This window comes from Chrysochloris asiatica, unplaced genomic scaffold (genome assembly GCF_000296735.1).
Source record: "Chrysochloris asiatica unplaced genomic scaffold, ChrAsi1.0 scaffold00027, whole genome shotgun sequence".
Lineage (NCBI taxonomy): Eukaryota > Metazoa > Chordata > Mammalia > Afrosoricida > Chrysochloridae > Chrysochloris > Chrysochloris asiatica.
Genome location: NW_006408545.1, coordinates 17,768,798 through 17,796,718, shown reverse-complemented (window position 1 = coordinate 17,796,718; position 27,921 = coordinate 17,768,798). Strand labels below are relative to the sequence as shown.

At 40.8% G+C, this 27,921-nt stretch overlaps 1 pseudogene; it reads right to left on the bottom strand.

Moving 5' to 3' along the window:
- Window positions 1-6,120: 6,120 nt before the first annotated feature.
- The window catches only part of LOC102841174, a 52,500-nt pseudogene continuing 30,699 nt past the window's right edge, over window positions 6,121-27,921 (bottom strand).

Genomic DNA, 27,921 nt, shown 5'->3' with positions numbered 1-27,921 from the left:
AATATGTCTTATTAATTCCTGATGAAGTAGTTTAATATGCCCTGTATTTCCTGGTTGATTACATTCAGGTTTCCGTGGTGTGTGTTTGGGTGAGAAGGGGTGTAATACTTTCACAGGTATTATTGTGTACTTCCTGTCATATCACACGAAGAAACACAAAATATCTGGTTGATTTAATTTTATCTTTGGGATTTGGTGTCACCTAATTCATACATTATAGAAATCCCTATCAAAATTTAACCTAAGGATTTGAACAGCAACTGATTACTGTTGCTTACATTCATTATTTCATTAGACTTTGAAAACTTATGATTTCCCAATTCTATCATTTCCACTAACTAGGTAACAAATCATCAATTGCTCATATTTAAATTGAAGTTGAAGTTGAAGAAAATTAAAACAAGTCCACAAGTGTCAAAATCCGACCTTGACGATATTCCACCTAAATTTAGAGACCACCTTATTAATAGATTGGACACATTGAACACTAATGATCAAAGACCAGATCAGCTGTGGGGTGACACCAAAGGCATCATACATGAGAAAGCAAACGGTTATTAAAATTCAGAAAAGAAAAAGATCAAAATGGATGACAAAAAAAAAAAAAAACCCAAAAAACCTCTGAAACTTGTTCATGAACATATAATAATTAAAGCAAAAGGAAGAAATGATGAAGTAAAAGAACTAAACATATGTCAAAAGCAGCTTGACAAAGTCAAGTATTATAATGAAATGTGTAAAGACCTGGAGTTAGAAAATCAAAAGAGAAGAATCTACTTGGCATTTCTCAAGCTGAAAAAACTGATGAAAAAATTCAACCTCAACTTGAAATATTAAAGGATTCTGTGGACAAAGTGTTGAATAATACATGAATCATCAAAAAAGACGAAAAGAATACACAGAGGCATGGTACCAAAAATAATCAGCTGATGTTCAACCATTTTAGGAAACAGCATATGGTGAAGAACCGATGGTACTTAAGGAAAAGTCTAAGCTGTATTGAAGACATTAGTAAAAAACAAGGCTCCAGGGACTTGCAGAATGCCAACTGAAATGTTCCACAAAACAGATACAAAATGCTGGAAGCATGTTCATTTATCTATACCAAGAAATTTGGAAGACAGTTACCTGGCCAATCGATTGAAAGAGACCATGTTTATGCCCATTTTGAAGAAAAGTGATCTAATGGAATGCAGAAATCATAAAACAATATCATTAATATCACGTGGGAGTAAAATTTGCTGAAGACAATTCAAAATTGGCTGCAGCAGTACAGCAACAGGAAATTGCCAGAAATTGAAGTCAAATTCAGCAGGGGATGTGGAATAAGGTATATATATATATACTTGCTGATGTCAGATGGATTTGGCTCAAAGCGGAGAATACTAGAAAGATGTTTACCTGCATTTGATTGAGTTTTCAAAGGCATCATAACAAATTATTGATAACTTTGAAAAGAATGGGAATTCCAGAACATTTAATTGTGCTCATGAACAACCTGTACACAGCTCAAGAGTCAGTCATTTAAACATAACATAGGGATACTGGTTTTAAATCAGGAAAGGTGTGTGTAAAGGCTGTACCCTTTTACTATACTTATTAGATCTGTATGTTGAGTAAATACTCCAAGAAGGTGGACTACTCGAAGAAGAGCATGGCATCAGGATTAGAGAAAGACTCATTAACAACCTGCAGTAGGCAGATAGACAATCTCACATGCTATAAGCACGTACTGATAAAGATCAAAGAATACACCTTTCAGTATTGATTAAACCTCAAAAAACAAACAAACAAAATCCTCACAACTGAACCAGCAAACAATATTATGATAGAAAGAAAAATTATTGAAGCTGTCAAGGATTTTATTTTTGCTTGAATCCATAATCAACACCCAGGAAGCAGAAATCAAATAATGTATTCTATTAGGTAAATCTGCTGCAAAAGACTCTTGAAAGTGTTAAAAAAACTAAGATGCCACTTTGAAGAGTAAGGTGCTCCTGACTCAAGTCATGGTATTCTCAATGACCTCACCTGCATGTGAAAGCTGGACATAAATAGGAAATTTGTGCCTTTGAATTACAGTGTTGGCAAAAAATACTGAATATTCCAGGGACTGCCAGAAGACTGAACAGATCTGTCTTGGAAGATGCATAGTCAGAATGCTCTTTATAAGGAAGAATGGTGAAGTTTCATCTCAGGTACTTTGGACATGTTATCAGGAGAGACCAATCACTGGAGAAGAAAGAATATTGTGCTTGGTAAAGCTCAGTGAAACAAAAGGAAAACCCTCAAGATTAATTGACACAGTTGTAACAATGGTCCCAGATATAACAACCATTGTTAGGATGACACAAAACAGGACAGTTTTTCCTTCTGTTGTACATCTGGTCAGTATGAGTCCGAGCCCACGTGGTGACACCTAGCAACAATAGTATAATTCCTTGTATGATTGTTCTGTAAAGAACTTTCCCCTTAGCAGCTGTTTTGTTTCCATGAGGGGCAGTCTGCATAGAAAAGCCAGAAAAATACTTGATTCTTTATCTTTGTCAATTTTTAGAATAAGAATTTGGTTCTCTAGCAACTTCTGGATATAACTGAGGAGGTTTGACACATTAGGATGGTGTGAGAGTGTGTATAAGGAGACGTAGACTGTTATTCTAAACCTAAAAATTTTTATATATTTTGATGTATTTCATCATTGCAATGATTTTCTTTATGATTAAAATGCCCCATCTTTGGTCAGCAGGAATCTTTTTAAGTTGGCTATTTTATACCCTTTTGATATGAGCACAATTGCTTTCAGTCACAGCAATATGTTCCAGCTCAAAAAGTCTTTGTTCCTTTTAGTGGGCATCTGGAGATTACAGTCTAGAAACTAGGGATATTTGTTGTTATCATTGCCTCTAAATCTTTTGAGTAGATGTAATAAGGAGTATCTATGTCTTTAGAGAAGCAAAATAAATCAGGTGTCATAGAAGCATTCATACAAGTAGACATATATACACCCATGTTCATTGCAGCATTTTTCACAATAGTAAAAAGATGGAAACAAACTAAGTACCCATCAACAGATGAATGGATAACAAGTGGTGGTACATTTCCCCATGGAATAATATATACAATATAAAAAATACAAATATATACAACTATAAAGAATAATGAGGAGTGTGTGAAACAGCTTATAAGATGGATGAATCTGAAGGACAGTTTACTGAGTGATTTAAGTCAATCACAAAAAGACAAATATAGTGTGGTCCCGATATTATAACAAGCTAAGAATAGTTCTACACACAGAAAGCAAAGTTATATGACAGCTGCCAGGTATGATAGTTAACATTTTGTGTCAATTTGACTAGACTGGGATTCTCAGTGCTTTGGCAGTTGAGATATAGTCATTCCCTACTGGCTAATTTAGCAACAATTTAGTGACAATTTTTGTGGTTACAATATTACAAAATATACAATTTTTCAACAACAGTAAAAACAATGAAAGCATATGTGTATGGCTTTGTAGCTAGATATGGATGTATATGCATGCATAGAAAGACATATGCAAGTCAATATTTGTGCATGTGTGTCTTTGTAGTTGTACATATGTTGTATCTGTAGGCTTACATATGTGTTGCATATACATATATATATTCACATACAAGTCAGCTTCAAACCGTTTGGAAAAAAATTCCATTCTCTGTCAATCCCATTTTACATGATTTTTTTTTGAAGTCTCCTTGTATATAACGAACCACATAAACCAAATCTGACCCACTGCCAGCAAGTTGATTCTGACTCACATGAACCTATGGCATTTCTGAGACTGCAGATCTTTACAGGGCAGACAGTCTCATCTTCCATGGAGCAGCTGCTGGGTTTGAACAGCTGACCTTGCTGTTAACAGCTCAATGTTTAGTCCATGCACTATCAGTGTTCCTTCTAAACACATACAAACCTCATCAGGTGCACAGTAATGGAGGCTTTTGAGACCTGCATAAATTGATGTTCCAGCAAAGTTCACTGTCTCTGGATCCTTCATCCAACTCATCATCCTATGACCTCTGGTTCTTTGAACACGATTAGTAGCCTGCCATCTGATCTGCTAATTTTATGTTCATCAACCTCTGCCTTACATCTGACTCAGATTTGGGACTCGCCAACTTTAACAACTGTATGAACCATTTTCTTGAAATAAATCTCTCCCAACTGACTCAACGGCACTTCACAACAACAACACATATATAGACACATATGGGAGATTCAAAGAGTTGGTGGGAAAATTCCATTATCTTTTAATTCCATTTTACACAAATGTGTTGAAGCTCCTCATATATATAATTTGATAAATAATAGAAAGATAAGACAAAAACAAGTTATCATTGGGAGCCCTGGTTGCACAGTGGTTAAAGTGCTAGACTTCTAATCAGAAGGACTGGGATTCGAACCTGCAAGACAGTCTCTCATGTATATACAGTTGAGCTGGTTCCCTTCTTTGTCTATTACAAATTGTGCTGAAGGGAATATTTCATAACACATGATCGTTTCTCATTGTGGTGCCCATGGTACTATTCAAACACACATACACTCCTTATAATCCCACATAGGTAAGTGAAACTAAAGTTAGCAATAAATCAGGTCTCACCTTTGCTATGAGCAATGTGGTCTGATACTTTTTACTTATTTTATTTCATTAAAAATGTTGTTTGCAACCCACTAAATTGATTTTTCCAACCCATAAATAGGTAGAAACCTGCAGTTTGAAAAATGCTGCCCTTAGCTGCCTGGACTTCTGCTTGAGACTCCCACTGGGCCTTGTGTGAGGAAATAAGCACGGTCTTGAACTCCAGGCCTGAAGACAGGTTAGACCAGAGGTCAGCAAACTAGCTTCCTACTATCTTTTTTTTTTTTTTTTTCTAATGTGACTTGCTAGCTAAGAAAGGTTTTTACATATTTAAATGGTTAAATAAATAAATAGACTAAGACTCACAAAACATGATCATTTCTCATTTCAGTGCCCGTAGATATTTAAATATCTCTGGTTGTGTTCCAATAAGCTTTTCGTCGGTTTACGTACTGTCCATGGTTGCCTTTGTTTAGAGTTCAACAGTTGTGGTTGTAGAGCTCATGGTATGAGTCTCCTAGGGCCCATAACAGAAGGGAGTGCGGATGGTACAAGCAGTTTTCAATCAGCTGTTCACCAAAAGATTAATGGTTCCAACATACCCACCCAGCAATTCCATGGAATAAAGGACCTGGTGATCTCCCTTTGTAAAGACTACAGCCAAGAAAACCCTATGGGGAAGCAGTTCTACTCTGTAACACATGTGGTTATCATGAATCAGGGTCCGACTGAACAGCAGCTAACAACAGCCTTAACAAAGTACCACAAACTGGGTAACTTCAAACAAAAGAAATGTAGTGTCCCACAGTACTGGAGGCTAGAAAGCTGGAATTGAGGTATCCACAGGGCTTCACTCCCTGAGAATTCTAGGGGAAGAGCCTTCCTTGCCTTGTCTGGTTTCTAGTGGCTTCTTTGTTTTTCAGGCCACGTTTTCATAACTGAAGTTAGTGGTGGGAGTGGAGATCCATCCCTACCCCCTAATTATCTCACTTTGTCCACACAACAATAAATCTACGAGGTGATTGTTGTTAAGTGTCATAGAGTCAGTTCTGACTCATAGTGATTCTTTTTCTGAAGAGTAGTTGGTGTGCTTGAACCACCAACCTTGCAGCTAGCATTCCAATGTTAATTCTACTGTGCCACACCAGGGATTCTATGGAGTAGGTGTTGTTATCTTCAATTTCTAGACGAGAAGCACCAGGTTAGAGAGGTTAAAGTTATGGAGTGTTTTGTTTTGTTTTGTTTTACCTGATTTGAAAATATTTTATTACATAATCTTTTTATAGTGCCATTAAGAGTAACAGAAAAGATTACTCCCAGTTCCTAAATCACATCTTGAAAAATATATATTTATATATAATATACCCCACTCCTATCCCATAAAATTCTACCACCTATTGCAGAAAACGATTCTCTTAGGTAAGAAAATATGTATGAAAGTGAAATACAACACAATTAGAGTGACTGAGGCTGGTGGTAGGGGCAAGGAGAAAGAGGTTAAGTCTGGGCTAGGCAGGCTGTATCACTGGGTCCATTAGAAGTGGAAGAAAACAGTGTAAAAAAAGGGCAGCATCTTGACAGATGGAATCTGGTGTCTTTGATCCATTAAGAGATGGCTTAAGTCTCAGAAAGGAGGACTTCCCAGTACTTTCCAGATGCTGTGAATACATGAGTGTTTCCAGGTACTTGATCACGTGGTTTTTGAAGTCCTTGGATTTCTTTTTCTCAAACTATGTTACTTCTTTTCAAACTACTGTTGAAATTCTTTCAAAGTCCCTTTCATATTGAGTCACCCAAGACTCCCACTCTGCCACCTTGTGCTTGGTCAGCTGCAGCATGTCGGCTTGTTGACCCACAACAGCTGAGCCTCAGCCTCTCACTTCTTCTACAGTATGGCTTGAGCATCCTGCCAGAGTGCTGTCATGTCTTCATGCACTGGTCCAAAGCTGCATGGACTATGACCGGGAAGCAGATGTAGTCACTCAGAAACTCATCAAGAAGGAAGTCATTGTTGGCCTATTCCTGGTGGAGCGAGTCAATGTTTCCTTCTAATTCAGTCAGTTGGGAGAGTGCCCATGATGATGCTCTGCAGTCCTTGGAGCTCTCAAGCATGCCGACTGGCCTATATTCAGAGCTAGCTCTTTCCTGTCATTGACTAGAGTTTCTACAACATCCTGCAGTTTCCGTAAGTGCTGCTTCTCACACGCTACCTTCTGGAGCTTCTCTTCTGTCTGATCCATTCCCTTTGATGGTTATTTTGCTGACTGCATCTGTGGCTTTCTTGAACATCTTGAAGAGACCAGTGCCACTCAATGTCTGGGTACCCGTGGTCATGGTGCATGACAACTCTTCCTTTTTTAAAACTCTCTGACACCCGAGTCCTGTAACACAGTAGGATGATTCACAATCCTCTGGAGGTATTTTGGTAGAGCAGCACTTCAGTTTTCAAGAGATTCTCCAGAACCATCTTCCTTCACAACTTTCACTTTTGTCATTCTTGTCTTCTCAGCTAGAGGAGGGACAATGGAGTCGTTCTGCAAGTATTATGTAAATAGTGAAGTCAGTTTGACAGAGGAAGAGGGAGACTGCAGATTCATATGGATTCCACCACCTCAACCTAGAAACGACACACATTACTTCCACTCACACTTCATTGACCAGAACTAGTCACATGTCCTTGGAAAAGAGGTAGGAAGTAGTCTCTCATGAACTCAAAAACAAGAATAAACCAGATATTGTGGACACTCATCATATCTCCATATGCCTCTTTTGCTCCAGATGTGTCTATAAATGTGAGGCCTCCTTCGTATATATACCTTGCCATATAACTCCTCTATGCCTTTTCACATACTTTTTGAAATGCCTGACTCGCCTTTCTGTCCTGTCTCTCCCAGTCTTTGTTTCTCTGCAAACACATCTGTGTTCTCATGATTTGGTGATGTCTCTGTCCCTTCTTTTGCCTTCAAGATTCTAACACAGATCCTGCTACTTACTGTTGCCAATAATAATGTGCATAGAATGAGATTGAGTGGACGAATATGACCCATTCCTGGGGATAGCTCAGGTCTTCCTCATAGATTCCACCTTCGGGTAGAACTTGTGGTCCATGTCAGAGCTGGTGTCCTCCTTCTCCCTAAATCCTCTACCTATGCGTCAGGCAGGCCTGTCATCTCCTTGGACCTCTACATCCATACTTGTTGTTGTCATATCAGCTCCTACATGTGATGTCCCCATGTGTTAGAGAGTAGAACTGCTCCATAGGATTCTCTTGGCTGTAATCTCTACAGAAGCCGATTATCAGGCCTTTCTTCTGTGGAGCTGCTGAGTGGTTTTGAACCACTGACTGTTAGGTTAGCAACAGATCACAACCTGCTTGTGGTAGTGATGGTACAATGCTGTCAAGTTAATTCTGACTCATAGCAACCTTGTACAAGGTTTCCAAGGCTGTAAATCTTTATGGGAGCAGAAAGCCTCATCTTTCTCCCAAGGAGCAACTAGTAGATTCGAACTGCTGACCTTGCAGTTGTTGGAGGAGCTAAGAGGCTGATTCTTCTGATACCTTGGAATCTACTTCATATCCATTTTGGATGCCAGGCACAGGGTTGACAGGAGGAGGAAACTGATATTAAGAGGGTAGAAACTTGGGGAAAATAAACTGTGAAATATAGCTGGTATGCCCAAGGCAGAAAGGCATGAAGTTTTGTCATTGCTCCTTTCCTCTCAGGCTCAATCACCATATGTTAATGTCAACCATTGTCCAACAAGAGTCCATTGACCAAGTACCCTCAGGACACTGAGAGGACAGACAAGGTCCTACATCAATTATCCTTTTCTTCAATAACCTCCTAATGTCTCCTACTAAGGCAGGTCCTTCAACTGGCCTCCACTTCTAGTAGGGTCCAGCAGGCTGGACCACAACATCTCTGATTCAGTAACTATGGTCTCAAATCACCCTGGCTTTCTTTTTCCTGTTCCTGAAAACCAAGTTTCCAATCAATTAATTAGTATTCTAGTATTCTTGGGAGATGTAGTTTGTGGGCAGGGCTATACTAACTAGTACTTGTTGAGTTTATAATGGTTGTATTTGGTATTTCCCTCCTCTTATCATCTTTCCAATACTCCATGCATCTAGGCTATTTTTCCCTCTCATTTTCCCTCTCTATGTGCTTTCTAAATTCGTATCCACAGTAGATTTAATTAGCACAATATTTAACTCCTCTCGTGGTCATTAATAAAGATGTTATGGCAAAACAGATACCTTGACATTTCTCTGGAGTCATGTCCAAGTACTTAAACATGAAAAGAAGGTTCATTTGATGGTTTATGTGATAAAACATAGTAAGATGTTCACAAACATTTCCCCAGAGTTGCATCTACCTCCTCAGAAGGAAATGTCATACAATTTTAGAGTTACTTTCAAATTATATTTATTAAATCAATAAAGCATTCATGAGATCTTTAAGAAATATTCCTCTCACTGTTCCACCTGTCCACATCTACCCATTGATCCAGGTCCCCTAAAATGGAATCATATGAAGACAAAGTAAAAGGTAAAAAATGGGAGAAAGAGAAATGGGATCGTGAACCAGCCTTTCTGCAGGGTCTTGCCATAGACTAGAACACACTTTGTTCACTGTGCCCTGAATGGTGGCTATTGGGCAGCTTATCTATTACTTGTCTCATCTAAACTAACTGGAACTAAACTCACTGGAGCAGGATAATTTCATCAGCCAATCTATAGAAGATTTCTGTTATGGATAAAAGAATTTTTTATAATATGTGTTGGAATCCTAACCCTTACACTTATGAATGGAATTATTTTTGGAAATAGGATTTTCTTTGTTATGTTAATTAGAACATCATCTAATAGGGTCGGTTCTACATCTAATCGCATCTGAGTTATAAAAAGAACAGATTAGACACAGAAATATACACAAGGGGGGAGACAGGCACCAAAAGGATCATCTACAAGAATGCCAAGGATTGCCAGCAGTTGAAACTAGGAGACAGGCTCTCACAAGGAGTCTACATGGCCGAGATTCTGATGTGGACTGTTAGCCTCCAGAAGTGTGAGGAAATACATTCAAGCCCCTCACTTGTGGTATTTGTGTTTAGCAGCACTAGAAAACAATGACAACTTCTGTATGCAACACCACTGAGAACTCTTCATTTGTTAGTTTCAGAGCTCCAAGAGTATATAGACAATGTAAAGAACTCTTACATGTAATAGTAGAGTAGGGTCTCTGAATGTGATTGCTCCATCAACATCAATGTATCTGGTGATGAGAACATAAAACGACCTCCTGCAGAGATGTTCATAAGACATCTGCAAAGAGGCTGAAAGTGGCACTGAGTATACATAGTAGTGGTACACAGATGTGATACTAACCCTAACGTACAATTGTGTGTAGTGGTTCTTCATCAGGGCTGCATCAGAGGGCATCAAATGACCAGGGACTGAAGTCCAGGTATATCCAGGCATATGAATTTTGAAAGAAATTTTCCTGGGTATCTCTTCTGCACAAGTACCCCCTTTTGAAAAACATCAAAGCACTTGATTGTTTTCAAAGCCTTTTTTCATTCCACACTACTGCTCAGTGAAATTACTTCCAGATTGTCAAATTCAGGGGTATTTTTCTTATCTTATTTGACCTCTCAACTGACTACTCCCTCCTAATCAGACACTTTTTCTCTCAGTCTTATGGTCACCACACTCTCCTACTTTTCCACTGATTTCAGTGACTGCTGTTTCTCAGTCTCTTTCACTGCATCCTCTTCCTCAACATTATCTCTAAATGTTGATGCGTTCTAGGACTCAGTTCTTACAACTCTTCTCTCTCCTTAAGTGACTGCATCTGCTCTCATAACATCAAATACTCTATGCTGAAGAACTCTTCATTTCTACCTCTAGCTCCAACCTGCCTCCTGAACTTTACATCCAACTGCCTAGATGACAACTCCTACCTGGATATCTAAAAGACATCGCAAACCTAACATGTAAAGTAGAATTTGTGATCCCTCCAACCCTGTTCCTTCCTTAGGCTTCTCAATCTCACTCAATTAGCTGTTTAAGTAAAAAAAAAGTATGGATTATCCTTGATTCTTCTTTTCCACCTGCACATATGATCTGCAATACACAGCCCTGAAGTAACCGCTTCTCCTCATCTCTCTCCTATCAACATACACCAGGCCACCACTGTCTTCTGCCTGGCCCACTGCAATAGTCTAACTGACTTTCTTGTTTCCGATCTACTTCCCTTAGAGTGACCAGAAAAATCATTTAAAAACAAAACTCAAATCATAGCCACCCCACCCTCTTCTCAAGACTTTCCAATAGCTTCTATCTCTCCTGGAATAAAATCCCTATTCACCACCTGGGTTTGCAAAGTATTACAAGACCTGGCCCCTGCCCCTGTCTCCCCTTCTCCCACATGGTCCAACCATATCACCCTTCCTTTGGTTCCTCAATAACTTGAAGTTTGTTTTTTTTCCTGTAACAGGACTTTGTACTACCTGTTCCTTCTGCTGGTTGCTCTTCCTTCTTGTCTTGGTGTGACTATCTTCTTGTAATTCACATCTCAGTTTAAATGTCAATTTCTCAGAGATTCCTACCCCGATGCTCTAATTATAGTATTTTCCTGCTTCCTCTTTTTCACGTTGTTATTAAGTGCCGTCTAGTCAGTTCCGACCCATAGCGACCCTGAACAGGGTTTCCAAGGCTGTGAATCTTTACGGGAGCAGAAAGCCTCATCTTTCTCCCGTGGAGCAGCTGGTAGTTTTGAACTGCTGACCTTGTGGTTCGCAGCCCGATTTGTAATACTCTCTGTTTATTATTTGACAAGAGTTCTAATGGCGCAATGTTTAAATGCTTGGCTACTAACCAAAAGATTTGGGGTTCAAAGCTTTGTAGCCACTTCACAGAAGAAAGATGTGGGAGTCAACTTCCGTAAAGATTATGGGGCACTGCTACTTTCTGTCCCCTAGGGCCACTATGATTTGGCATCAACTTGACAGCAACTTTTTTGGTTTATTTAATTGTATACTGTTTGCTCCTACCTATTATTATTTTTTCACATGTAATTCTAAGAAGAGAGTAAGGACCTTGTCTCTTATTCATTGGAAATATCCTAACCCCAAATAACTACTGAATAGATTAATTAATTTACTTACCTGAATCAATCTGGTTGTGAAGGAGACTTGAGCATCTTTTCTTAAAGATGTGAAAAATCCTATCCAGTTGGGTCCCCCCAGTTTAGACCAGAGGCAGAGCCAGCCCCCTTTCCATTTATCTTGAGGAGAATTCTACCTTGAACTAATGTCCTCATCTTCTTTTAAAAATTAAATAGCCTACAGACCAATGCAAAATAGAAATGTGCAGACTACGGGTCTCAGGTTAGAATACAACAAACTTTGCCCCTAAGCTCTGTAGCTCTTATGAGAAATTTCTGTTGACCAAATGTGATCTGACCTCCAAGAAGAGACTATTGTAGAGCATAAAAATCAAATTGGGGTTGTATATGTGTGTGCATCAATGGGCTCAAGCGTGGCAACAATTGTGAGGTTGGCCCAGAACCGGGCAGTGTTTTGTTCTGTTGTGCATAGGGTTGCGATGAGTCGGTACCAACTCAATGGCACACAACAACAACAACAAGGTGTGTGCTTGTATGATTGAGATGTGCCACTTCTCATCTGCAGCATCTTTCTGCTTGTGCTGACAGTGACTCTTAGGATTGCGTCATTAGCCACTAGGATGCATTTCTTGAACACAGCTGCCCGACACCTCCTTCACTAATCATTGCTGACCTAGGAAATGAACCTCAGGAGGAGTCTGAATGTGTTATAGGCGAGAGTCTGCAGGCACTCTTAGGATTGGAAGGACATGTTTGATCCGTTTTCAAGTTGGGAAAGAGATCTTCAGGTTCTGTGTTTGGTAGGTGAACACCTGGCTATTAATTTTCTATTGAGTCAGTAGAAATACATGCATTAACCATGGCAGCCTGTGTGTTTCAGAAAATGTGAAAGAATGGTTCCTATAGCAACAAGGAGATGGTAGTTCACCTTGCTGCTCCTGCCAGATCATAGAATGAAGCAGGCTAGTTCTTCCTCTTCAGACTGAAGCTCTCCTTGAAAAGGAAAATGATCATGTATTAACTTCCACTCAGCTTCCATGTGTGCCAGTTCAGAAAACTCAGCCAGGACCTCAAGGCTGAATTTCCAAACCCTTTCACAGGCATCCAAGGAATGGATGTCACCTCCAGCTAGTTTTTCTTAAGCTTTTGCGCTCCAGCTGAACTTTCTGGTCTGTTCTGTTTTGTTTGCCAGCTAATTGCAAGTGTTAACACCTGGGCTGGAAACCCTGGCTGCCACCCTTCCACATCCCTTGCTTTCCATGCTTGAGCCCTGGGAAATTGTCATGGATAGCTGTGAAGATTAGCAAGCTCCTGTTGCTCTGGAGACTCCACCCTGAGTGGAAAGAATTGGCTGTGTAACAGGGGATTTTATCAGCTCTTGACAGTGGGCAAATCCCTTAATCTCTCTGAGTTTTAGCTTACGTGTTTCTAAAATAGGACTTTCACGTTATCTATAGGACTGTTTTAAGAGTTCAATGCAAAAATGCAGTGGAAGCACCCAGAACAGTACCTGGCCTGTTGTTAAGTGCCACTGAGTCAGTTCTGATTCATAAAGACCCTATATAGGGTTTCTGAGGAGTGGCTGGTAAGCTTGAACCACTGACCTTGTGGTTCAAACCGACCTTGCAGGCCAGCACATGAACCCACAGCGTCACATCTGGTCTGTGGTCCTCCATAAATACTGGTTCTCTTCTCATCAACTCCCCACACCTAAGACCATACCTCCTTCGGAAGAGCAGACCCTTCCACTGATAGAAGCAAAGGATGTTGGAAGGAGAGAGCCTTTGTGTTGCGCAAAGGCAAAGGAAGAGGGATGGTGGACCCCAAAATGTGTGGTTTCTTTGAGGTGGGGCTGTAGGGTGTGTGTTAAAGGGAATCCAGCCAGAAACAATCCATGAGCATGGTCTCGGAAGCTTGACAGAGATCCTCCAAATGGTTTTAAAAAGCAGTCTTTAAAAAGATTCTTGATTCTTTGACATGTTTTAAAATCTCATGCATTGCTTATGAATTCAGCAGAAGTCATGCAAATGAGGTTAGCAATCCAGAGGGGAAAGAAGACCACCGAATAAGACAGACTGTCGAGGAAGGAGGCAGAAGGGTCTTTCTGCAGGCCTACCTGATGGAGCTGCCATCATGAACAGTGTATGAATAGCGACGAGACTGGGGTAGGTCATTTGTTTAATCTTTTACTTCTTAATTTTAAAAATTGTTCAGCTTTGGTCATAGAAGTGACAAAGCTTTGTTTTCCCCCTTAATCAATAGCATGCTGCCACTTAATCCAGAAAATCATGGCACTTGGTTTAGAGACATGTGATTCCTGGCAGAAAATAAGAGAAAGTAACAGCAGTAGAGAGAAGAGGAAGTAGATTTCCAGAAAGATTATCCATGCATGAACTAGCAAACCCCTCCATAAAAACTTGCTTCTGAAATACACATGTTTTAACATTTTACAAAATGAAAACATGGGCACCGTTGGGAGGTGAAGACTACCAAGGGGCAGTGATTGGTTCTCAGGGATCCCTTCTTGAAGGGGTGCTCAAGTTCTATGTAAAAGTCCTCAGAACCTCTGGTCCAAGTCACTGGGAAGATGAGCATAGAGACAGAGAAAGTGGGGAAGTCTAGAAACCAGGAAGATGCCAAGATGACTTGTTGCCGAGCAACTGCTTGTGATGGTAACAGAAGCAGGAGAGCCTATTTTTGAGGAAATTCTTGGCATTAGAATGGTCTCCTTTAGGGTGAGGTTGTAGGATGGGTGTTAGGGGCAAAGTTTCTCCTGTCCTACACAGACTCACCTTGAATGTGTTTCTTCTTCAAGATCAGCACAAATACTACATCCTCTTCAAAGTCTTCCCAAACCTACCAAAGCAATGGGTCTCTCCCTTCAGTTTCCAGAGCTCCTACTTATTTTTGCTGTCATGCTCTAACCAGGATATTTAGAGCTTACAGGTTCACCAGGCACCACGGCTGGAAGAGGGCCATCTGTACCTTCACAACCATCTGCCAAAGGCTTCTCTTTCTTCAAAGTCAGCTGCAATATGGGGACTTCAAAAAGTTCATGGGAAATTTTCATTATCTTTTCATTCCCTTTTTCCATGAGCTGTACCCTCCTCATACTACCTTCCCGTCAATGACTTCTCATACTCTGTAGAAACAATGATTTTTCTCCCTTAAATTTCTAGATACCAGATAGCTGCTGTTGAGTTAGATTGGAACTGTGCTCCTTAGGGTTTTTAATGGCTGACGTTGGGGAAGTAGATTGTCAGGCCTTTCTTCAGCGGTACCTCTGGATAGACACCAACCTTTCATTTAACAGTCAAGCACATTAACCATTTATATACCACCTAAACAAAATAAAACAAGAAGCCAAAATGATAGCCATAGAGCCAATTCTGACTCAGGTGCTAGTGTAGAACTGCTCCATGGAGTTTTCTTGACTACAGACTTTATAGAAGCACATTACCAGAACGTTCTTTTATGATGTGGCTGGGTGGGTTCAAAATACCAACCTTTAGTTTAGGTGTTCATCCTATGCCACTTTGTGACCCTGCATTTCCATAATTCTCATTTATGTTTCCATTAAAGCCCTAACCAGGGCCCTGTCACAGTGCTCAGTGTAGTTCACAGTAAAGGTGGGAATTTAGCTTGGGCTAAGTGTGTGGCTATTAACACCAACAACCCCTCGCCCTTGAGTCCTGGTGTGGCCCTGTGAGGCAGATAGCTGGGCCCAGCAGTCACCCCCGAGGAATAGTATCACACACTTTGTGATCCGTGTGTCTCGTGAACTCTCCTGTCTGAGAGAAAAAGCCAATTCTAAGGAAAAGCAATTAGACAATGGAGGCAGAAGGAGAACAATGAAATGCTTCAATCAAAGTTCGAACAGGAATAGAGGAAACCCTCATGCTCTGGCCTTCTGCTAATAAAGCAGGGCCAGCCATGGAAAAGCTGTGAAGGAAAGATATTTTGCCACTCCTCTTCTCTTTGTTTCTGATCATTCCGTTTTCTCAAGATGCCCCACTTCCTTTACCCCGAGGAAAGGAAAACACAACACATATCACTGTTGCTAGAAATTTGAGAGCCCTAACTTAGGGATTGAGGTCCTAATGTGGCACTGTAGGATAAGCACAGGACTGCTAATGCAGGATTGGCAGTTCAAACCCACAAGCTGCTCCTCAGAAACCCTATACCGGTCACTATAAGTTGGAATTGACTTCACAGCACTTAACAACAGCAATCTAGTGGTTAGGTGTTAGGCTGCTAACCATAAGATTGGCAGTTCAAACCCACTAGCCACTCCACTGGAGAAGGAGGCTGTCTGCTCCAGTAATGATTCACAGTCTTGGAAATCCTATGAGCCAGAATCAACTAAGTGGCAGTGGGTTTGGTTTGAGTTTAGTTGGGAACTTGATAAGCAGAATGCTTCAGCAAGCTTTGGTTGTGTGCCTACTATGTACTTGGGAGACAAACTGTAGCAGAGACAGAAGTTGGCCATGATCTGTGCTGGGACTCTAGTAGATACAAGTTCACCACAAGCGGAGGAAGGAAGGCAGGCCTAAGTCTACCTGGAGAAGTCAGGACAGGCTTTAGAACGGAGGTGAGGTTGCCAGGTTGATAAGTAGGGGCAAGATGTTTGTGGCACAAGGACATGGGCAGAGCACAGAAGCATGAAATAAAATGGCTTGTTTAACCATGAATAGGTTTGTATTGAAGTCCTGGTGTAGGATAAGCACCAAACTGCTAACCTTAAGGGTGGCAGTTCAAACCCACTAGCTGCTCCTCAGAAACCCTATACAGGGTTGCTATGAATCAGAACCAACTCGACAGCGCTTAACAACAAACACTACAAAGGAGGAGGAAGGGAAAGAGGGTGAGGGAGAAGTTGCTGGGAGAATGTCTAGGTAGGAAAGTGGCAGGGCAGAGGGGGGTCAGGTCATAATAGACCTGAAGTAACATCATTAAAGGCATTTAAGCATTAAAATAAAGTGATGGCATGATCAGATTTGCTATTTAACAGTATCTCTGGTAAAATCTAGAGGCAGGAAGGTCATTCTAACAATCCAGGAAAGGGTTGAGAAAAATCTGGACCATGGCTGGGGTGATGGGAAATGAAGCAAAAGGAATCCAACCCTGTAGATTTTTTTTAACGCTCATCTTGTGCCTTGGTTGTTATAATAGTCTGCTAACTTGTTTTTCTGCTTCTCTCTTGCCTCCTCAAAACAAAAGTCAGAGTGATCCCTGTGAAAACATCTAGTCTCTATTCAGACCCTTCCAAAGGTTCCTCACTTCAGTCATAATGAAAACCAAACTCTGTGCCGGCCTACAAATCCTGCCATGTCACTGATTTTTCATCCTACTCCACATTCTCCAGCCACCTAGTTTCCATAAGCATACGAAGGCCTTTACAATTTCTTTGCTGTCTGGAATGTTCTTCTGCAAGATCGTTGCTCCCTCCTTCACCTCTGAGTTTTTGCTCAAATGTCACCTTCTCAATGAGACTACCTGTTCACCCCATTTACTGTAAGCTTAGCTCTCTTTCCCCCATTTCCTGTTACCTTCTGTTATTTTTTTTCATCAAAGAACTTAGTAACTTTCTAATATACTGTATAACTACTCATTGATTATTTTCTCTCAGTAGAATACAAGCTCCAACAAGGCAGGCATTTTTGCTGTTTTTGAAAATATATTCTCAGTTCACCATTCAACTGTCAGTTTGCTGGACTGTGGTAGCCGTGCGTTTTTCTGTGCAACTGGAAGCTATGCCATCGGTATTTAACATACCAGCAGGGTTACCCATGGTGGACATGTTTCAGCAGAGCTTCCAGACAAAGTTAGACAAGGAAAAGAAGAGTTGGACCACTTCTGAATAGTGACTGGCCCCTGACAACCTTGTGATTAGTAGAACATTGACTGGTATAATGCCAGATGATGAGCTCCTCAGGTTGGTATACACTAAAAAATATGATTAGGGAGGAGCTGTCTCCTCAAAGCAGAACTGACCTTAATGACATGGATGAAGTAAAGATTTCAGGACCTTTATTTGCTTATGGGGCACAACTCAAAATGAGAAGAAACAGCTGTAAACATTTGTTAATAATTGGAACACAGAGTATATAAAGTATGAGTCTGAAAAACTGGAGGTTTTCAAAAATGAAATGGAACACATAAAGATCGGTATTCTAGACATTAATGAACTGGAATGGACTGGTAATGGCCATTTTGAATCAGAAAATCACATGATTTATTATGCCAGGAAAAACAAACTGAAGGAGAATGGGGTCACATTTATTGTCAAAAAAAGCATTCCAAGATCTGTCTTGAAGTAAAATCCTATCTATGGTAGGATAATATCCTACCTCCTAGAAAGACCACTTAATACCACCATTATTCACACTTACACACCAACCACTATAGTGAATGACGATGAAATTGAAGAATTCTACCAACTTCAGTCTGAAACTATTCAAACGTGCAATCAAGATGCATTGATAATTATTGGTGACTGAAATATAAAGTCAAAAACAAAGAGGAAGTATCAATAATTGAAAATATGACCTTAGTAGAAACAATGCTGGATATTGCATGATAGAATTTTGCAAGACCAATGACTTATTCATTACAAATACCTTTTTTCTACAATATTAATGTTGACCATATACATGGACGCCTCTACATGGAATACACAGGAATCAAATTGTGTTCTTCCCTTTTGATTTTCTTATTCCAGGTCTTTGCACATTTCATTATGATACTTTCCTTTGTCTTCTTGAGCTGACATTTAATTTTTTTGTTCAGGTCTTTAACTTCATTTTTCCCAGTTGTTTTAGCTTTCCTATGTTCAAGACTAAGTTTCAAATTCTCTTCTGTCATACATTTTGGTCTTTTCTTTCTTTCCTGTCTTTTTAAAAACCTTTTGCTTTCATATATGATGTTATTGATATCATCCCCAAACTCTTCTGGTCTTTGGTTATTAGTCTAATGCATAAAATCTGTTCTTGAGATGGTCTCTGAATTCAGGTAGGATATATTCAAGGTCATAGTTTGGCTCTCATACACCTGTTTTAATTTTCTTCAGCTTTAGCCTAAACTTGCATGTGAGCAATTTATGGTTTGTCCCACAATCTATCCCGGGCTTTGTTTTGACTCATGATGTGAACTTCTCCATCATCTCTTTCCACAGATGTAGTCGATTTGATTCCAGTGTATTCCATCTAGTGAAGTCCTGAAGTGCAGCCAGAGTGCTTCTTGGAGGCCAGGGTGGCCAGACTTCTTTGGACATATTGTCCAGAGGGATCAGTCACTGGAGAAGGATATCATGTTTGGTAAAGTGGAGGGTCAGAGAAAAAAGAGGAAGACCCCAACGAGATGGATTGGTGCAGTGGCAGCAGCAGTGGGCTCAAGCATAGTAATGATTGCAAAGTTGGTCCAGGTTCCAGCAGTGTTTCGTTCTGTTGTGCACAGGGTCGCTATGAGTTGGTACTGACTCAATGGTACCTAACAACAATAATGCACCCAATGCAATAACTCCAAATTTATAAAACAAACCCTAGCAGAACTGAATAATTGTTGTAATTACAACAACAATAAAGAATAATAAGGAGCCTCTGGTAGCATAGAGGATTACGAGCTGGGCTGCTAACCCCAAGGTCAGCAGTTCTAATCTACCCATCACTTGGTGGGAGAAAGAGGAGGCTTTCTGCTCCCATAAAGATTTACAGCCTCAGAAAACTTATACAGGGAGTGCTTATGAATCGTGCTTTGAACTTCAAGGTCAGCAGTTCGAAACTACCAGCTTTTCCACAAGAGAAAGATGAGGCTTTCTGTTCCCGTAAAGATTTACAGCCTTGGAAACCCTGTACAGGGTCGCTATGAGTCAGAACCAACTCCACAGCACACAACAACAACAGTGAGTCAGAAGAGACTTGGTGGCACACAATCACCCACAACTATACAAAATAATGATGAGTTCATGAAACATCTTATAACATGGATTAATCTGGGAGACATTATGTTGAATGGAATAAGTCAAGCACAAAAGAACAAATATTGTAAGATTCCACTTTCATAAAAGAGACAAAAAATAAGTGTACATGCAGAATCCACTGTTCTTTGGTGGTTACCAAGAAGGAGTGGTGAAGGAGAGAGAGTCATTATCTACACAGTTGTTGTTATTAAATTCCATCAAGTCAGTTCCAATTCAGTGATCCTGTGTAGGGTTTCCAAGGAGCTGTTGGTGAATTTAATAAGCACTGTACTGCAAGGTAAGTTTGAACCATAAGGTCAGAGGTTCAAACTCACCAGCTGCTCTTCAAAAACCCTATACAGTCATGTGTTATATAGTTTCTATGAGTCAGAACTGACTTGGTGGCACTTAACAACAACAACACCTTACAGTTAGCAGACCAGTGCTTAGCCTACCGCACCATACCAAGACTCCATTTATGTTATAGACACTGGTGTTTTTGGTGATGGAAAAGGCAATATGGAATGTGAGTGAAGTGTGCACAACTTAACCAAGGTGAAGGGGAGCAATAAGAAATGCACAGGATTAAGTGACCTCGTTGGAAAATGCTATAACATACACAACTTGGCAACAACATCAGTAACAAATGCAAAATATGTGAGTGTTTATGTAGGTAGATATATATGCGTATATGTGTATAGCAACATTCATATGTGTATGTATACATGTACATATATAGGTATATCTGTAGGCAAAGATTTGTACATGTTTGTGTGTGCTGTACATGTATTCATATGCACACGTATAAAAATCACCTGGGAGACACTGTCACAGTTACCTCTCAGATAAAATAAACATTTTTCAGGTTTGGTTTACTGGGTTTAAAGGCAATCATAGTCTCATGAGACAACTTAGTCAATTGACACATGGAGACACACTGTCTACATCCTAATATGGTAAGTAGTGTCTGGGATCTTAAAAGCTTACGAGTGGCCAGACAAATATTGGTGTCTACTCATCTGGACCAGAAAAGAAAGAAGAAAACCAAAGGCTCAAAGAAGAATCAAATCTATTGGATGAATCCCTACATAAACCATAATCTCATCTATCCAGAGATCAGATAAACTAGATGGTGTCTGGATATCATTACTGGCTGTTCCAATCAGGAACACAACAGATGGTCCAGGATAGGATGGGAGAAAATTGTACACTAAAAGTCTAATTCTTATGAAAATCAAAATCAAAATACCATGCTTACTGGATAGGTAGAAACTAGAGGAAAGCCTGACACTATTGCCCTGAGGTAGCCTTTAAACTTTTAACTGAAACTATTCCTGGAGGTCACCTTTCAGCTAAATCGCAAATTGACTCATAAAATAAACAAAACCACCTGTGAATCCTGGGCTTCTTCTTTTTTTTTTTTTTAAACACCTCATCTACATGAGACCAAGTGGTCAACATTTACCCTAGAGCTTAGATGAGACAGCTGAGGTAGGGGAAGGATGTGTTAGGGAAGCTGGATTAATGGAACAGGAACAATCAGAATGGAACTGTGGAGAATGTTGACACAATGTGGAAAATGTAACCAAGGTCACTGAATTGTATGTGTCCCCATTGCTGTCGAGTTTATCTTGACTCATAGGAACTCTAAGGGGCCAGGTAGAATTGCCCTATCAGGTTTCCAAGGCTGTAAATCTTTATGGAAGAAGACTGTCATAGCTCTCTCCTATGAAACAGCTGGTAGGTTTGAACCATTAAATGGGAACTTGATTTGCTGTGAAAACCTGGAAACTTATACCAGAGCTGAAATTGTGCCAACAGAGGAAACTGGCAGTTAGGAAAAGGTAAAGGCCAAGTTGACTGAGCTCCCGAGCCATTTGATCTCATACCCAGAGATGCTCTGGAGTGAGGGCCACTGTGAAGTGGTGTGAAAAGAGCAGTCTATGATTTCTAAAGAAATTGACCTACTTTCCCTTCAATCTCTCAGGTGGTTAGAAAGTCCATGAGTGAGAAGCAATCTACTGCATAACCCCCTGGGTCCTGCTTCCTGGGAATATGTCCCCATAGCAGAGCTCACTGCCCTCAGCAGAATGACACTTCAGACATACGCGGAGGCAGAAGGGGAAGAGAGCTCACAGCAGTGGCCAGGCTTCCCCAATTTTATAGGCAGATTCTCACCACTCCAACTCATGGTGAACCCACGTGTTTGTTAGACTAGAACTGTCCTCCATATGGCTCAGAAGGAGGTCACCAGGCTTTTCTTTCAAGACACCGCTGGGTGAAGTCCAACTTCTAACGTTTCTGTTTGTACCATCCGGGGGCTATTTATAGGCAGATGTGGTATTGGTTGTGTGCCACCGAGTTGGTTTGACTCCTAGTGACTTTGTATACAGTTTGCAAGGCTGTAAATTTCTAAAGGAGCAGAAAACCTCAACTTTCTCCTGTGGAGCTACTGGTAGATTTGAACTACTGATCTTGCAGTTAGCAGCCCAGCTCGTAATCCACTGTACAACCAGGGCTCCTTTAATGGGCAGATAGACAAGGACAATAACGACTGACCTTTGTGGAGCACTTGCGATGTGCTGAGCGTTGCACAGAGCACCTGACAAGCCCTCCATCATCTAAGGCAATCTACATGACTAAGACAAAAAGGTCCTTGAAAACAGTATTTCACAAAGTGTCCAGATGTAGCATGAAGCCGTGACAAAGCCCCTCACTGTTGCACAGATGTAGTGATGGTGCAGCCACCCTGCCCTCCTAGTGCAGCCCACAAAGGGCCTCCCACTAGAGCCCAGGGAACTTTGTCACTACCCCACTTGCCACCAGCCTTGGCCCATTGCTCATCTGGACCTTGATTGGCTTCCCAAAACCTCCACATTGCCCCAGATCCACAGAGGAATATGCTTGCAAGTTATAGGTTCCCCCCTTGTTCACTAAGTAAATATATACTGAGCACACAGTATGTCATTCCTGTTCTAAGTGTTGGGAATATATTGTTGAGTAATGCAATGATCCCTGCCCTCAAAGAACTGACACATTTCTGTGCTGTGTATGTATAGTAAACAATAAGAAATAAGCAAAATAAATAACTAAAGTATATAGTAAGCTATCCATAGGATTTGGAGGATGTCAGGCATTTGTTACTTGGTATTGGTGTAGTGCTGTAGGATCAGCAAAGGTCTTCGAACCATAAAGTAGATAGTTCAAACCCACCAGCTGCTCCTTGGAAGCCCTGTACAGGGTTGCTATGAGTCACTTAATGACGACACTTAACAACAATTTTAAGTCCAGAAATGTGAGTTAATTCTTGAAGGATACAATGAGCTTTATCAAATTCAGCTGATTTGGTCCAGCAAGCCACACCAGTTAAATAAATACAAGGATATCAGAACATTTGGGGATGGCAACTGGGGATGAAAGTGAAAATGTTCACTGGACTGACGAATAAGATCTAAGATATGTCCAGCTCTGGAAACAACAAGATGTTGGGTTATTTCTAAGATCTATAGGTGATATTTTGAAGATGCAATAAAGGTCAACTAATGAAAAAAAAAAAAAAAAGATATAGTATGCTAAAAACTAATGACCATGGGAGAAAGGTGGAATCAGGTAGAGGGAATGGGGAAAAGTATGTGTGTTGGGGGTGTGCAAAATGCAAGTTGTAATTTTCAATAGTCATAGTGAGCCTCGTTGAGATGGTGAATTTGACCAAGGACTTGAAGGAAGTGAAGCTGAAATCTACATATCTACAGTAAGAGAATCCCAGGCAAAGGGAACAGGCAGTGTGCTAAGACGGTTTGTTCAAGGAAGAACAGGAAGACTAGTGTGACTGGAATGGATTGAGAAAAAAGGAAGCAGTTGCGATATTCAGAGAGGAAGGAAAGAACAGGCATGTAAACATGCTAGGCCATTGCAAGGTGTTGAGACTTCATATGCTTTGTTTCCTTGTATGTTTTATGATTTTTGATATTTAAGTGCAGTTCAAAGGGTTGTTATCTGTGAGAATTCTTTAGATAAGAGCTACTGAGGAGGAATGGGATCTGACTTCTATCTTCAAACCCATTGCTCTGGCTGCAATGTTGAGAGTATAATCAAACTGGTCAAAGGTGGAAGCAGAGAGATGAGTTAGCAGACTATATAATACGGGTGAGAGAGGACTGTCAACCACGGAGGAGGTGAGAAGTGGTCACTTCTTTGTTCTATTCTGAAGAATAGAGTGTCCTAGTGGATTCTTTCATTACCTGTGAGATCTGAGAGAAACCACTTCTAGAGGACCTTGTTTCTCCTGATAACATGAGTCAACGTTTTAAAAACTTTCTCTGGTTTCCAAAACGATAGACGTTTCATCAATTCATGAGAGTCTTCCTAGTAATAACACCATGTCAAGATGCTAGACTGTTGGCCAAACTCAGTCACAAGCAAAGCCTCTGAAAATAGATGTCAAGTCTGTACTTCAGTAAAACCCCCATTTTCACCTGGCTCTTCTGGGGTCCTGCTGCACATGTCCAGCATAAAGCAGTGTCTAAGAGTAGGGTTCTAGAACCAAGCTACCTGGGCTCAAGCCCCTATACAGATACTGTCTGCATTACCATGGGTTGTTGTTGTTGTTATGTGCCGTGGAGTCGGTTCCCACTCATAGTGACCCTGCACAGTGTTTCCGAGGCTATAAATCTTTACGGGAGCAGAAAGCCTCATCTTTCTCCCACGGAACTGCTGGTAGTTTCGAACTGCTGACCTTGAGGTTAACAGCCCAACTCGTAACCACTGTGCTACCAGAGCTCCTATTACCATGGGTAAGGGACGTAAACCTCAGTTTGAAATGTGAGTTATGATCTATTCGACTACATACATAGTGGCCATGCTAGTGATTTCACATTTACAGCACCGGCACCTTCTCAAATATAGCCAAAATCAACTACGAGGAACTTCAGGGCTTAGCATCTTCTCTTACCAAATGCCTGTCCATCTCCACTTCCTCTTTACCTCAAAGCGAGGCAAGTGCAAACCAATGCAAACTAAACCCACAGCTGAATTGAAGCCAATTAAAATGAAAGTGCTGGTATTCACATACAGTTTAGATCATTGAAAGTTCTCTAAATATTGCATTGTTGTTGTTAAGTGCTGTTGAGTCGGTTCTGACCCATAGGAATCCTGTTGTAGGGTTTCCGAGGAGTGGCTGGTGAGTTTGAACCACTGACCTTGCAGTCGAGTGCTTATCCTACAGCATCACAGCAGGACTCCAAATACTGCATTATTATTAGAAAGTAATGGAGATGGCTGTGTTCTAGAAACATATGAGGCAGGAAGGGAAGGTAGGGGTTCTTCCCTGTGACTGATGATAGCATGGCTTCTAAATCATCTGGAAACTCCTCCAGAACTCAGTAACACAGGTATCTCCTCTGTTATTGTTACAAAACTGCCCCATGACACAAGTGCATGTGTGAGTATGTGCTCATACACCCACAAACACCACAAACCCACACCTACATTGTATGCATGCACACACACCAATGTGGCACCTGAGAACAAACAGGTACATCACATACATCCCTAGATATACCCCTATACAGCACACAGATGCAACAAACACAAGTCTACAAGGTACACACGAGCACCCACACGTCATGAACATACATGCACCACCACATGTCAATACTATACAGCTTGTGACACAAAACATGTGCACCACACACATCTTTTCTCTTGGTCATCACAGGCTGCCACCTCAATGAGCTAATAGAAGCAGCTCCCCGGGGCAGAGAAAAGGGCTGTCTAGATCATCTCAGGGGTTCTGATGTGGCACTGGACTGCAAAGTTGTATGAACTGCAAGGTCGGCAGTTCAAGCTCACCAGCTGCTGCTCGGAAACCCTATATAGGGTTGTAGGGAAAAGGCAAGGCACTCTTTTATAAACATATGAAAGTGGTGCTAAGTGCTGGGTTAATGCAATGTGTTTAAATGGAGTATGAGAGCAGATTGAGTTAAATATGAGACACGTGGCTTTAATGAAAAATGCTAACGTTGAAAAATCATTCCATATACAGGAAATCCACTTGATATGCTTAGCAGAGACTCTTGGACTTGAATTTTCAATATACCCCTATGTATTTCATAGCTTTAAAAAACATACAAGTGTATTAGCGAAGATTTGGTTCAGCTGTTAAATTCCAGAAAGCTCAAAATAGCAGTGATCTAAACAAGGTGGTGATGGTGATTGTGTGCTACCAAGTTAGTTCTGACTCATAGCGACCCCGGGTAGGGTTTCTGAGGCTGTAAATCTTTATGGGGGCAGAAAGTCTCATCTTTCTCCTGTGGAGCGAGTGGTAGATAAGAACTACTGAACTTGTGGTTAGCAGTTCAGTTCAGAATCCACTATGCTACCAGAGCTCCTTAAACACAGTAGAAGAGGAGAAATAATCTTCTATCTTGCAAAGGTAGGTTTTCCAGACTGGTATAGAGGCTCCATGACCACCCAGGATGCAGGTGTCTTTCTCTCTTGTTGCTCCAACACCTTCAGCATACGGCTTCCACTTCAGCATCTGAGGTGACTGCTCCTACCATCATGATCATGTTCCAACAAGCAATAAAGAGACACGAGCACACCCTTTCCATTCAAGGATACTTTCTGGAAGTGCCATCCTCTTATACCTCACTGATTAGAACTGAAATACGATCACAGCTAGCTACAAAGGAGGCCTAGAAATATGGTATTTATGCTAGATGGCCACACACCCAGCTAAAAGTCGGAGCTCCCGTATTATAGAATAAAAGGTGAATGAATATTGGGATATAGCTATTGGTTTCTACAACACACGTGACTAAAGAGAAAACAAGAAAAATAGCCTCTACTCAGAGTTAATCACTGTTAAGTGCTTATAGCAGGCCTAGAACTAATATGTTATAGCAGGCCTAGAACTAGAATATGATGGAACATATTCATAATACTTGTTGTTGTTAAGTGCTGTTGAGTCAGTTCCAACCCATGGCAACCCTATATAGGGTTTCCAAGGAGCAGCTGATGAGCTTGAACCACTGACTTTGTGGTTCAAACGACTTTGCAGTCCAGCACATTAATCCACAGTGCCACTTAGGTACATATAGATATAATTTCTTTTACAAAACTGAGTCCATCACTTTTTTATTTTTTAATTCACAAGAAAAGTCGAATTCATCTTTACCTAGTAAGACAAGCATACTATATAGGACACTTGAATCAATAATTCTTGGTTGGTGTATCATTTGGTTTGGGGGAAGGGTAGGGTTGTAATTCTACATCAAGCAAGAAGCTGAGCATAATTGAGCACCCACAAGAGAGTAGGCTCCCTGGCTCCAGGTGCACATAGTCCAGGGAGATACCCTTTGTGGGTATAAAGAACAGGCCCTGGGTGGGGCTCACCTGTGTGTGTGTGGAAGGGAGTGGAGAGGGGAGCAAATCCAAGCTGCCTTTCTCATTTCCAGCCAAGCCCTCAAACACTGCTGGCTAGAGAGCTGAGCTTATGATATTTTGGGAAAAATTTTTATGGATTCTGCTGTTTATGATACTTAAGGGCTTTATTCCCTTAGCAACCTCTCCTAGGTTTTAGAAGCCTTCTCTAAAGATCAGGGGATTACATTTCAGATAAGCATTCAGAGCGGAAAGTTATCTTAGCAGCAACTCAGAAATATAAGTTCCTGTTTGCTCTCATTTAATAGGCCTGCTTTGTTTACTCAGTGCCCACAAGTGTGTCACAGAAAAACATCCTGCATTCTGCTCACCGCAGCCTCACTGCCTTCTTAAAGCATCTACTCACGGTCAACTCTCCGCACAGTTGGAGGGTTCTGTTTCATCCTGCACTAAATCCAAGCTTCTCTTCTTGACTTTTAGCACCTCCATCATTGGCTCACTGACTCCTAACTAACTTCCTTTTCCTAGCACACATATTGCACTGAAGCCAAAAACACACAAGATCCCCTTTCCAGCACTGAGATATTTTTTAGGAAGTGTGACATTGGGTATCTGTTATAGATTGGATTGTGTTCCCCAAACTACATATGTCAGCTTGGCTAGGCCATGATTCTTAGTATTATGGAATTTTTATCCATTTTGTGATCTGATGTACTTATCCTCTATTTTGTTAATCTTAGGTGTGGCGCTGTGGGCTAATGTATCAGATTGCAAAATCATTTGAACTTCAAGGTTGGTGGCTCAAGCTCACTAGCTGCTCCTTGGGAACCCTATACAGG